Consider the following 11,007-nt stretch of genomic DNA (forward strand, 5'->3'; position numbering starts at 1 on the left):
TCGACGATCTGTTTTATCAACTACAAGGAGCAAGTTACTTCTCCAAGATTGACCTTAGATCTGGGTATCATCAGTTACGGGTACTCGAGGAAGATGTTCTGAAGACAGCTTTCCGAACCCGCTATGGACATTTTGAGTTCGTAGTGATGCCCTTTGGACTGACCAACGCCCCCGCAGTATTCATTGACTTGATGAATAGAGTGTGTCGTCCATACCTGGATCAGTTCGTCATCGTCTTCATTGACGATATCCTCGTTTACTCTCGGAACGAGGAAGAACACAAGGATCACCTACGACAAGTCTTGGAAACGTTGCGATCCGAAAAGTTATATGCGAAGTTCTCTAAGTGCGAGTTCTGGATCCGAAGAGTCGAATTCTTAGGTCACGTGGTTAGTGAAGAAGGAATTCATGTGGATCCCTCCAAGATTAAAGCTATTGAGAACTGGTCAGCACCGAAGACGCCTACAGAAATTCGTCAATTTCTAGGCTTCGCTGGCTACTACCGTAGATTCATTCAAAACTTTTCTCGGATTGCGAAACCTCTCACTATGCTGACACAGAAAGGAGTACCGTTCGACTGGGAGGAAAGACAGGAGAAGGCATTCCAAACCCTGAAGCGAGCCCTATGCACCGCACCAGTATTATCCCTTCCCGAAGGGACAGAAGATTTTGTTGTATACTGTGATGCATCCAATCAGGGGCTCGGTTGCGTCTTGATGCAACGGGGTAAGGTTATCGCATATGCCTCGAGACAGCTAAAGACCCATGAGGCGAACTACACTACGCACGACCTCGAATTAGGAGTGGTTGTTTTTGCACTAAAAATCTGGAGACACTACTTATATGGGACGAAGAGTGTGGTATACACTGATCATAAAAGCCTCCAACACATAATGAACCAAAAAGAACTCAACATGAGGCAGCGTCGATGGGTCGAACTACTTAACGATTACGACTGTGAAATTAGATATCACCCGGGAAAAGCCAATGTAGTAGCAGATGCACTGAGCAGGGAGGAGTATACTGGTCGAAAGACCAAGTCGTTGACGATGACTATTTATTCGCATCTCTCCACGCAGATCAAAGAGGCTCAGCTGGAAGCCTTAAAGCCCGAGAACGTGTTGGGAGAATCTCTACGTGGAATGGATAAAAACTTGGTAGTAAAGGATGACGGAGCCTACTACTACATGGACCGGATCTAGACTCCACGCCATGGAGGTTTTAGAGATTTGGTTATGAGAGAAGCGCATAACACTCGCTACTCCATCCACCCAGGTTCAGATAAGATGTATCTGGATCTCAAAAAGCTATACTGGTGGCCAAACATGAAAGCAGAAATCGTCACATTTGTGAGTAAGTGCCTCACTTGTGCGAAGGTCAAGGTTGAATATCAAAAGCCTTCAGAACTCCTTCAACAACCTGAGATACCAGAATGGAAGTGGGAGCGGATCACAATGGACTTTATAACCAAACTTCCCAAGACGACGGGTGGGTTAGATACTATTTGGGTCATTGTCGATAGGTTGACTAAGTCCGCACATTTCCTACTCATCAAGGAAACGGACAAGATGGAGAAGCTCACTAGAACATACATTAAAGAAATAGTACGACTACATGGCGTCCCTATCTCTATTATCTCAGACAGAGATAGTAGATTCACCTCTAGGTTCTGGCAATCGTTGCAAAAAGCACTAGGGACGAGGCTGGACATGAGTACAGCCTACCACCCGCAGACCGACGGACAGAGTGAAAGGACGATTCAAACCTTAGAGGATATGCTGCGAGCTTGTGTAATTGACTTTGGTAAGTCATGGGACACACACTTACCCCTTGTGGAATTTTCTTATAATAATAGTTATCATACGAGCATCAAGGCAGCCCCATTCGAAGCCCTCTACGGCCGCAAGTGTAGATCCCCTCTATGCTGGGCTGAGGTGGGTGACACTCAACTAGCTAAAGGAAGAGTTCCTGACAGCTCTCTCACTGGTCCGGAAATCATTCGAGAAACGACCGAGAAGATTGTACAGATACGCGAACGACTTAAAGCCGCTAGGGATCGACAGAAAAGCTACGCCGATAAACGAAGAAAACCCTTGGAATTCCAGGTGGGAGATCGAGTCATGTTGAAGGTCTCACCCTGGAAGGGCACGATACGCTTTGGAAAGCGTGGAAAGTTGAACCCAAAGTACATAGGGCCTTTTGAAATTCTCGCTAGAATCGGCCCCGTAGCTTATAAACTCAATCTACCTCACGAACTAAGCAACATACACCCTACCTTTCACGTCTCTAACCTGAAGAAATGCCTGTCAGACGAGACACTCGTAATTCCCCTTGACGAGATCGAGGTCAATGAGAGCCTCAACTTCGTGGAAGAACCTGTTGAGATTATGGATCGAGAAGTAAAACGAACGAAGCAAAGCCGTATCCCAATTGTGAAAGTTCGGTGGAATGCCAAGCGAGGACCGGAATTCACTTGGGAACGCGAAGACCAAATGAAACTCAAATACCCCCATCTCTTCACGTAGTTGTACTATAACTCTTATATGTATGAATTCTAAAATTTCAGGACGAAATTTCCCTAACGGGGGGATGATGTGACAACCCCAAATCTATTCCCGTTACGAATCCCATTTTTTTTCACTAACGGAATACGTTAACGTACGTTATTTTATGTAATATTTGGAATCGTTAATATCCAAATATCTAATTATATGCATATCCTAATATCACTATAAGTAATATAACTCATACGTGTTAATCTAGTTTAACCTAATAGAGTTGTATTACTATTTCAACCACTTCACCCGGGTAAAAAGTTTTAACCCCGTTAAACTTTAGCATCGAGTAGCCGTGTATCGGGTACAATACCCGAGACATATAAAAACACTTGAACACTTCAATTGGACTCTTTTACCACTATTACACCTCTCTCTCACTACTTTCTCTCTCTAGACCCGAAATCGACTCCAAATCTGCGAATTTCCGACTTCCAAACGTAAGGATTCATCCCCTAACTTAATCTAATCATACTTTACTGCTTTTAGAGTCCAAAATCATGAAACTCAAGGACCATAAAGGAGTTTACGGCCTAAGAAGCTCCTTAGGCCGCAAACCCCAAAATCATGCCAAAAGCCTTGTTTCTCCTTCTTTTAAGCTTATAGACTAGTTGAGGCATAAACCTAGGGGACTTTGGACACTAAAACACAAGGATTTGACATATAAAAAGGAGTTTACGGCCCAAGCATGTGCTTAGGCCGTAAACACCTCAAACACCCCAAAAACACTTGTTTAAAGCCCCAAAAACTCATCTAGGGTGTTTGGCAATTTAGACTTGACAACAAGGAAGGCTTAAATGCATCAAACAACATCATTTGATGGCAAAAAGAGGAGTTTACGGCCAAGGCTAAGCTTGGGCCGTAAACACCCATATTTTTATGTCAAACAAGTCCCAAAACCCCTCAAATGCATGTAAGGATTTTAGCTAAGGCCTTTGGAAGTGTGTTGTACCATTAAACTTCACATTTGAGCACAAAATGAAGAGTTTACGGCCAAGGATATTCTTGGGCCGTAAACTCCCCAAAAATGTATGCCAAATTGTCCCAAACTCACTATAGGACCTTCTAGGATTTATCTAAGGTGTATGAGACTTTGTTGTACCAATAAAACATACATCTTGAAGGGTTTACAAGAGTTTACGGCCCAAGAACAAGTCTTGGCCGTAAACTCCCCAAAAATGTCACAAATTATGATGTTTAATCCCTTAAAATGGTCCAAGACACATACCACTAAATCAAGGAAGTTCAATAAGACCTTAAACATACACTTTGGAGTGCCACAAGAGTTCACGGCCAAACCTAGGGGGTTTACAGCCGTAAACTCCCAAAGGATGGCTTTTGGGCCATAAACTCCAAGGGAGTGAGCTCGTGGAACCTCCCGTAAATCATTCATGACTTTGTACCACTCCCGGGAACCCCTTCTAAGCCTTAAAACCCCGAAAACGATACTAGAATGTCCAAATACCATAATGAAAGGCATAAGATGATTAACTTCTTGTAAAATACATATTTCATAGGACATTAGGGTCCTAGGAGGTGCTCAAGAGGTTATTGGGTACCAAACGCTCAATCGACACTTTTACCCGATTTACCCGATTTACCCGATTTCCGCGATTTCAGGTGAGTTCATACCCCTTAAATGAACCTTTCAAATGTTTTATATGTTTTAGGGGGGAGATACAAGTTGAATATACATGTTTATGAAAAGTTATACAAGACTATTTTTCAGATTTCAGAGTTAATCACATGCGATTCACAATCTGTAGTTCAAATCACATGTGATTTATCACTATGCTTTATAAATAAATCAATTGTTTTCAAAACTATCTTGGATTAACAAACAAGTTTTAAATGTTCCTTTCGTACAATACTTTCGTTAAATAAAACTCTTTATAAGAATGTAATCATACTGATATATTTATATAAGTAAGATTTGAAAGACTTAGGACCGATAGCTCGCCTTATTTCCTGTTTCTTGTTTGATTGTGGACTTAGGGTAGTAGTTATCCATCCGACTGTCATTGATTTCTTAATTATATATCTCATATATTAGTACAGATTATGAGTACTTCTTAATTCATTAATTACCTGAATCACTACTTGACTAGAACCACATACACTAAATTAACTATAATGGGTATAGTTAAGGACTCTATCCCTAGTTTCCACTATTACTCTACACTACTATAATTCTCTATACTATGAAGCAATACACTAATAAGAGAATACAATACAAGTTATACGAAAGATTACTACACTATAATACAAGAGAATGCACTAATCATGAGATAACTCACTAATCCACTACGGGATACTCTATACGCTATTCACTATACTCGAAGTTTTCCGACAGGAAGACGACACTATATGTATAGATCTATACGGGGCAGACGCTATTACATCCCGACTGATAACTTCAGTCCGAGCCGCTCAGGCCCAGGGATGCTGTTACTCTACTACACTATGCATGACTGGGAAGGTCATGGGGATTCGCTATTACTCACACTATTGGGAATATACTAAGAAAGACACTATAACCGCACTAAAATACTAAAAGAAAGATGAAGTAATATCCCGAAGTAAATAAGTATCTAATACTAAAGGATGCTGCACCACTATTATATACTCTAAGAATAACTCACTATACTACATTACATAATGATGAGTCACTATTACACGTCTATGATAAATAACATTCAAAGATAGAAACAACATATTTCTTAAAGATTTTCACTTACTATACAGTTCTGGAAAATATGGGATTTTCTAGGTTTTACCACTATTTATGATTTCAAACTTCAGCTTTCATACTAATGACTCTAATACTTTTATACAAGTACTCACACTAAAAAAAAAAAACTCTTATGAACTCACCAGCTTTATGCTGATATTCTTTTCAAAATAACTTGTATCTTCAGGTCAAAGATAGACAGGTACAGCAGCAACATTTTTGGAGAAGATGGAGGATACAAGACCCATCTCTTATTTTTTTATGTTAACTTTTGGTGTTTGTCAAATATTACAAAACACACTCGTAAATACACTTACTATGTAAATGAAATGGTTGTATGTTTCTTGCTTTTACTATTATACAATTGTGATGATACTGTACACTACGTCATCCACCCCGAAACATATTCCGCCGTTATCGGTTTTGGGGTGTGACACCAATGTACCTTTGATTAAGTTTCCCACGCTTACCAAAGCGTACAGTGCCTTTCCAGGGCGAGACTTTCAATAGGACACAGTCTCCAACCTGGAATTCTAGTGGTTTCCGACGATTATCAACGTAACTCTTTTGGCGATCACGTGAAGCTTTCAATCGGTTACGGATCTGAATGATCTTTTCGGTGGTTTCGCGGATGATTTCAGGACCAGTGAGAGCACTGTCGGGGACTCGACTCCTATCTAACTGTGTATCTCCCACCTCGGCCCAGCATAGAGGGGATCTGCACTTACGACTGTATAGGGCTTCAAACGGAGCAGCCCTAATGCTGGTGTGGTAACTGTTGTTGTATGAGAATTCGATCAAAGATAGATGTGTGTCCCACGACTTTCCAAAGTCAATGACACATGCCCTAAGCATGTCCTCCAGGGTTTGGATTGTTCTCTCACTCTGTCCATCGGTCTGAGGATGATACACTATGCTCATATCTAGTTTGGTTCCAAGGGCTTTCTGGAGGGATTGCCAGAATCTGGAGGTAAACCTACTATCTCGATCAGAGATAATAGATACAGGTACACCGTGTAGACGTATTACCTCCTGGATGTAGATTCGCACGAGTCTTTCCATCTTGTATGGTTCTTTGATCGGAACGAAGTGAGTGGATTTTGTCAAACGATCGACAATTACCCAAATGGTATCGTACCCACTAAAACACTTGGGTAGTTTGGTGATGAAGTCCATGGTAATCATCTCCCATTTCCACTCAGGGATCTCGGGTTGTTGGAGCAGACCTGAGGGTTTCTGATGTTCAACTTTAACTTTGGCGCAAGTCAGACACTTGCCCACGAATGTAGCTATCTCAGCTTTCATGTTTGGCCACCAGTATTGTTTCTTGAGATCCAGGTACATCTTGTCAGAACCTGGGTGAACAGAGTATTTGGTTTTGTGCGCTTCCTCCATGACTATTTCCCTGAATCCTCCGGACTTGGGAATCCAGATTCGATCCATGAAACAGTGAACTCCGTCACCTCTGATCTCAAGTTTCTTTTCCATTCCTCTCAAGGTTTTGCTTGACATGTTCTTGGGTTTGAGGGCTGTTAACTGAGCTTCTCGGATTTGCATGGGTAGGTTGGAATGGATGGTCATCGTCTGGATCTTCACTTTGTGATCTGCCCTATCCTTTCGGCTAAGGGCATCTGCTACCACATTGGCCTTACCGGGGTGGTAACGGATTTCACACTCATAATCACTGAGTAGTTCTACCCATCGCTGTTGCCTCATGTTCAAGTCTTTCTGATCAAAGATGTGCTGCAGGCTCTTGTGATCAGTGAAGATCGTGCACTTGGTTCCGTAGAGATAATGTCTCCAAATCTTCAATGCAAAGACTACGGCTCCTAGTTCCAAGTCATGTGTGGTATAGTTGACCTCGTGTGGTTTCAGCTATCTTGAGGCATAGGCAATAACCTTTCCTCTTTGCATAAGCACACAGCCTAAACCTTGATTAGATGCATCGCAGTAGACGACGAAATCCTCTGTCCCTTCGGGCAGAGACAGAACAAGCGCGCTGCATAAGGCTTTCTTCAACATTTGGAATGCAGTTTCTTGTTTATCACTCCAACAAAAGGGTATACGTTTCTGTGTTAGAGTGGTTAAAGGTTTGGCAATTTTGGAAAAGTTCTGAATGAATCATTGATAGTAGCCGGCGAGACCCAAGAATTGACGAATTTCTGTGGGTGTCTTCGGTGCTGACCAATTCTTTATCGCTTTAATCTTGGAAGGATCTACGTGAATACCCTCCTCGCTTACTACGTGACCAAGGAAAGTTACCTTCCGTATCCATAATTCACATTTGGAAAATTTCACGTATAGCTTTTCGGATCTAAGAGTCTCCAACACTAACCTCAAGTGTTGTCTGTGGTCTTCTTCGCTTCGGGAGTAGACGAGGATGTCGTCAATGAACACGTTAACGAACTTGTCTAAGAAGGGACGGCACACCCGGTTCATCAGGTCCATGAACACAGCAGGTGCATTGGTTAGACCGAAGGGCATCACTACGAACTCGTAGTGTCCATACCGAGTCCTAAAAGCTGTTTTGAAAACATCATTCTCCTGGACTCGTAACTGATGGTACCCTGACCGAAGGTCTATCTTTGAAAAGTAGTTGGCTCCTTGGAGTTGATCGAAGAGGTCATCAATTCGTGGAAGAGGATATCGGTTCTTAACGGTTAACTTGTTCAACTCACGGTAGTCGATACACATACGAAAGGATCCATCTTTCTTCTTGACAAACAGAACCGGAGCTCCCCAGGGTGAGGAACTCGGTCTAATGAATCCTTTACTGAGCAATTCGTTGAGTTGACTGGATAACTCCTGGATTTCTGCTGGAGCTAATCGATACGGAGACTTTGCTACGGGGGTAGCTCCAGGAATTAGGTCAATACGGAACTCGACCTGACGTTCGGGAGGGATTCCTGGAAGCTCTTCGGGAAACACATCTAGAAAGTTACAAACTTTGAGGACGCTCGCGAGGTCTTTAACTTCTTGTTTCTCGTTGATCACATGGGCTAAGAATGCAATGCACTCTTTTCGAAGGAGCTTTCGAGCTTTGATGCAGGAAATGATATAAAGGTTGGAACTGGGTTTATCGCCATAGATTATGAGAGTTTGATCCGAAGGAAGATTGAGACGGATGGCTTTTTCGTAACAAAGAATATCAGCATGATTGGGACTTAACCAATCCATGCCAATGATAACATCAAAGCTCTTAATGGAAACCGACATGAGATCTATAGGAAATGAGTGATCATTTAGGGTAAACGTACAACCTAAGAATACATCGTTAGTGCTTTCTTTCTCACTGTTAGCCATTTCGATAGTAAACGTTTCAGTTAGTGGTTGAGGATTAGGTTTTAGATTATGTTGGAATGCATGACTAACAAAACTCCTTTCAGCACCCGAATCGAAAAGAATACTAGCATATGAGTTGTCGAGAAGGAACGTACCCAAAACAACAGTGGGATCAGCAACTGCTTCCTCCCGTCCCATGGTTAGAATCCTTCCAGTGGTATCGGCAGTTGACTTCTTGGGACAGTTCCTTTTAAAGTGTCCAACTTCTCCACAATTGTAGTAGGCTTGACTAACACCTGCTCCAGATGATTGGTTGGCCGATTGGGTAGGAGTTTTGCAGAATCGAACTGTGTGCCCTTTCTTACCACAGTTGGTACAGGATAGTTCTCGGCAAGGACCGGGATGATGATGGTATTTGCACTTGTCACACAGAGGAAGATTACCAGCATATTTACTGGTAGGAGTTGGAGCTGTGGATCCCACAACAGAAGCAGCAGCAACAGGAGTAGTAGCAGCATGGACTGCTACTGTCTGCTATTCCTTGGAAGATCCTTGAGAAGATTGACCCTTCTTTTTCTTCCAGAATTTTCTCTTTTCGCCACTCCTTTGAGTCGTCTCAGAAGTGGTAGTAATTTCCTTAACGTCGTCGCTGTGATCGATCAGGGTTTGAGCCAAAGTCTTGGCACTATCATAGGTATCCGGACGAGCAGCCAAAACATGACTCTTTGTCGGTTGGGATAACCCCCAAACGAACCTTTCGATCTTCTTGTTTTCAGGAGTGACTAATCCCGGGCAGAGAAGTGCGAGATCATCGAATCGGGAAGTGTATGCAGCAATGTCGGAACCTTTCATCTTTAGGTTCCAGAGCTCGTGCTCTAGTTTTTGCATTTCACCACGGGGGCAGTACTCACGATGAGAAGTTCTTTCATGGCATCCCAGCCCATGGCATTGGCTACGGGTAAGGTCAAAGATTTAACTCGGCCATTCCACCAAGTCAAGGCTTTATCAACGAAGGTATAGGCTGCGAATTTAACTTTATCGGACTCTGCACAAGCACAGATTTCAAAGATGGACTCGATTTTCTCGAACCATCGGGATAAGGAAATGACACCTCCAGCGCCATTGAAGGATGTTGGTTTTGCGTTCATGAAATCCTTATAGGAACCCCCTCTTTGGTGTCCCTGGTTAACTTCGGGGTTTTAAGATTAGGGACCACCTCCTGAACCACTAGGGTTCATTTGTGACATGGCTGCCACCATTGCAGCTATCATGACCGTCTGGAGTGACGCTAGGTCAAATTGGGAGGAGGTGGTGGCGAAGAAGGATTGTTGTTGTTCTTTGAGCTGGGTCTCTTTCGGGGAGGCATCTTGATCTAATAAGATCAAGAAAGAGAGGATGGTAAGTTCTCTACATTGAATCGATAGATATGGCAGTTATATGATTCGAATAAGCGATAAAGCAGGAAAGAGTTATCGAAACAGATAATTTATCACTAAGAATAATCACAGAAAGCCACTCGAATAAGGATTTCTACAGAGGATTGGGATCGAGAAATACTCCCATAGTATTTCATGAATTGATTTCGACAATGGTTCGATGTTTGGGATATTAGGGTAAGTTTTAGGCACGCCGCATACGACAGTCACTCCCAAGCACATGTTGGTCGTGTCTCGAATGAATATAGTTGGCCAGGCAATATTGATCCTAGACACGACTACATAACTGCCCAAGTTTAACCGCAGCACACAACACCCAATTACTTATGTTCTGTTCTACTTGTGGTTACAGATGATGATAGTTCGGTATACTTGTATACTTTTGAAAATACTTGTAGTTTGAAGATATTTTTATTTCAGAGCACTTAGGCCCTTTTAGTGTTTATAGTTTTATACCATGTAAGGTTTGGTATACTTCATTCACTATAAACAAGGGCTCTGATACCAATCTGTCACACCCTGAAAACCGAAGGCGGAAACATTTCCAGGGTTGACTCCACGTTGAATATCAAATCCAATGCACATAGTAAGTAAAGTAAAACAACCATTACATTGCATAAGAAAAATTTTACAGTTGTTTCAAAAGTAAAGTTTTTACAATTGTGATACATAATATATATATTTAAACAAAATGAAACGGATCTTCATGTACACCGTCTTCAAGCAAAAGGATCTTCGGGTACCTGTTCTAATGCTGACCTGAGAACACAAGCGGTTTGAAAATCAGCATAAAGCTGGTGAGCTCATAAGCGGTTTTTGTTTGTGAAAATGTTTCAAGTTTCCTTTCTGATTCTGACATGTTATGTATACCAAGAAAATCCCGTATTTTCTTAAAAGTTGGTTGTGAGTTCACAAATGTAAAGTATAGTAAGTTTGTACACTGAAAACATGTCTGCTCATGTGAAAGTGTATAGTTGGTTATCCGACTAGTTAAATCGTTCTG

The sequence above is a fragment of the Lactuca saligna genome, chromosome 4 (assembly GCF_052625555.1).
Source record: "Lactuca saligna cultivar CGN05327 chromosome 4, ASM5262555v1, whole genome shotgun sequence".
Lineage (NCBI taxonomy): Eukaryota > Viridiplantae > Streptophyta > Magnoliopsida > Asterales > Asteraceae > Lactuca > Lactuca saligna.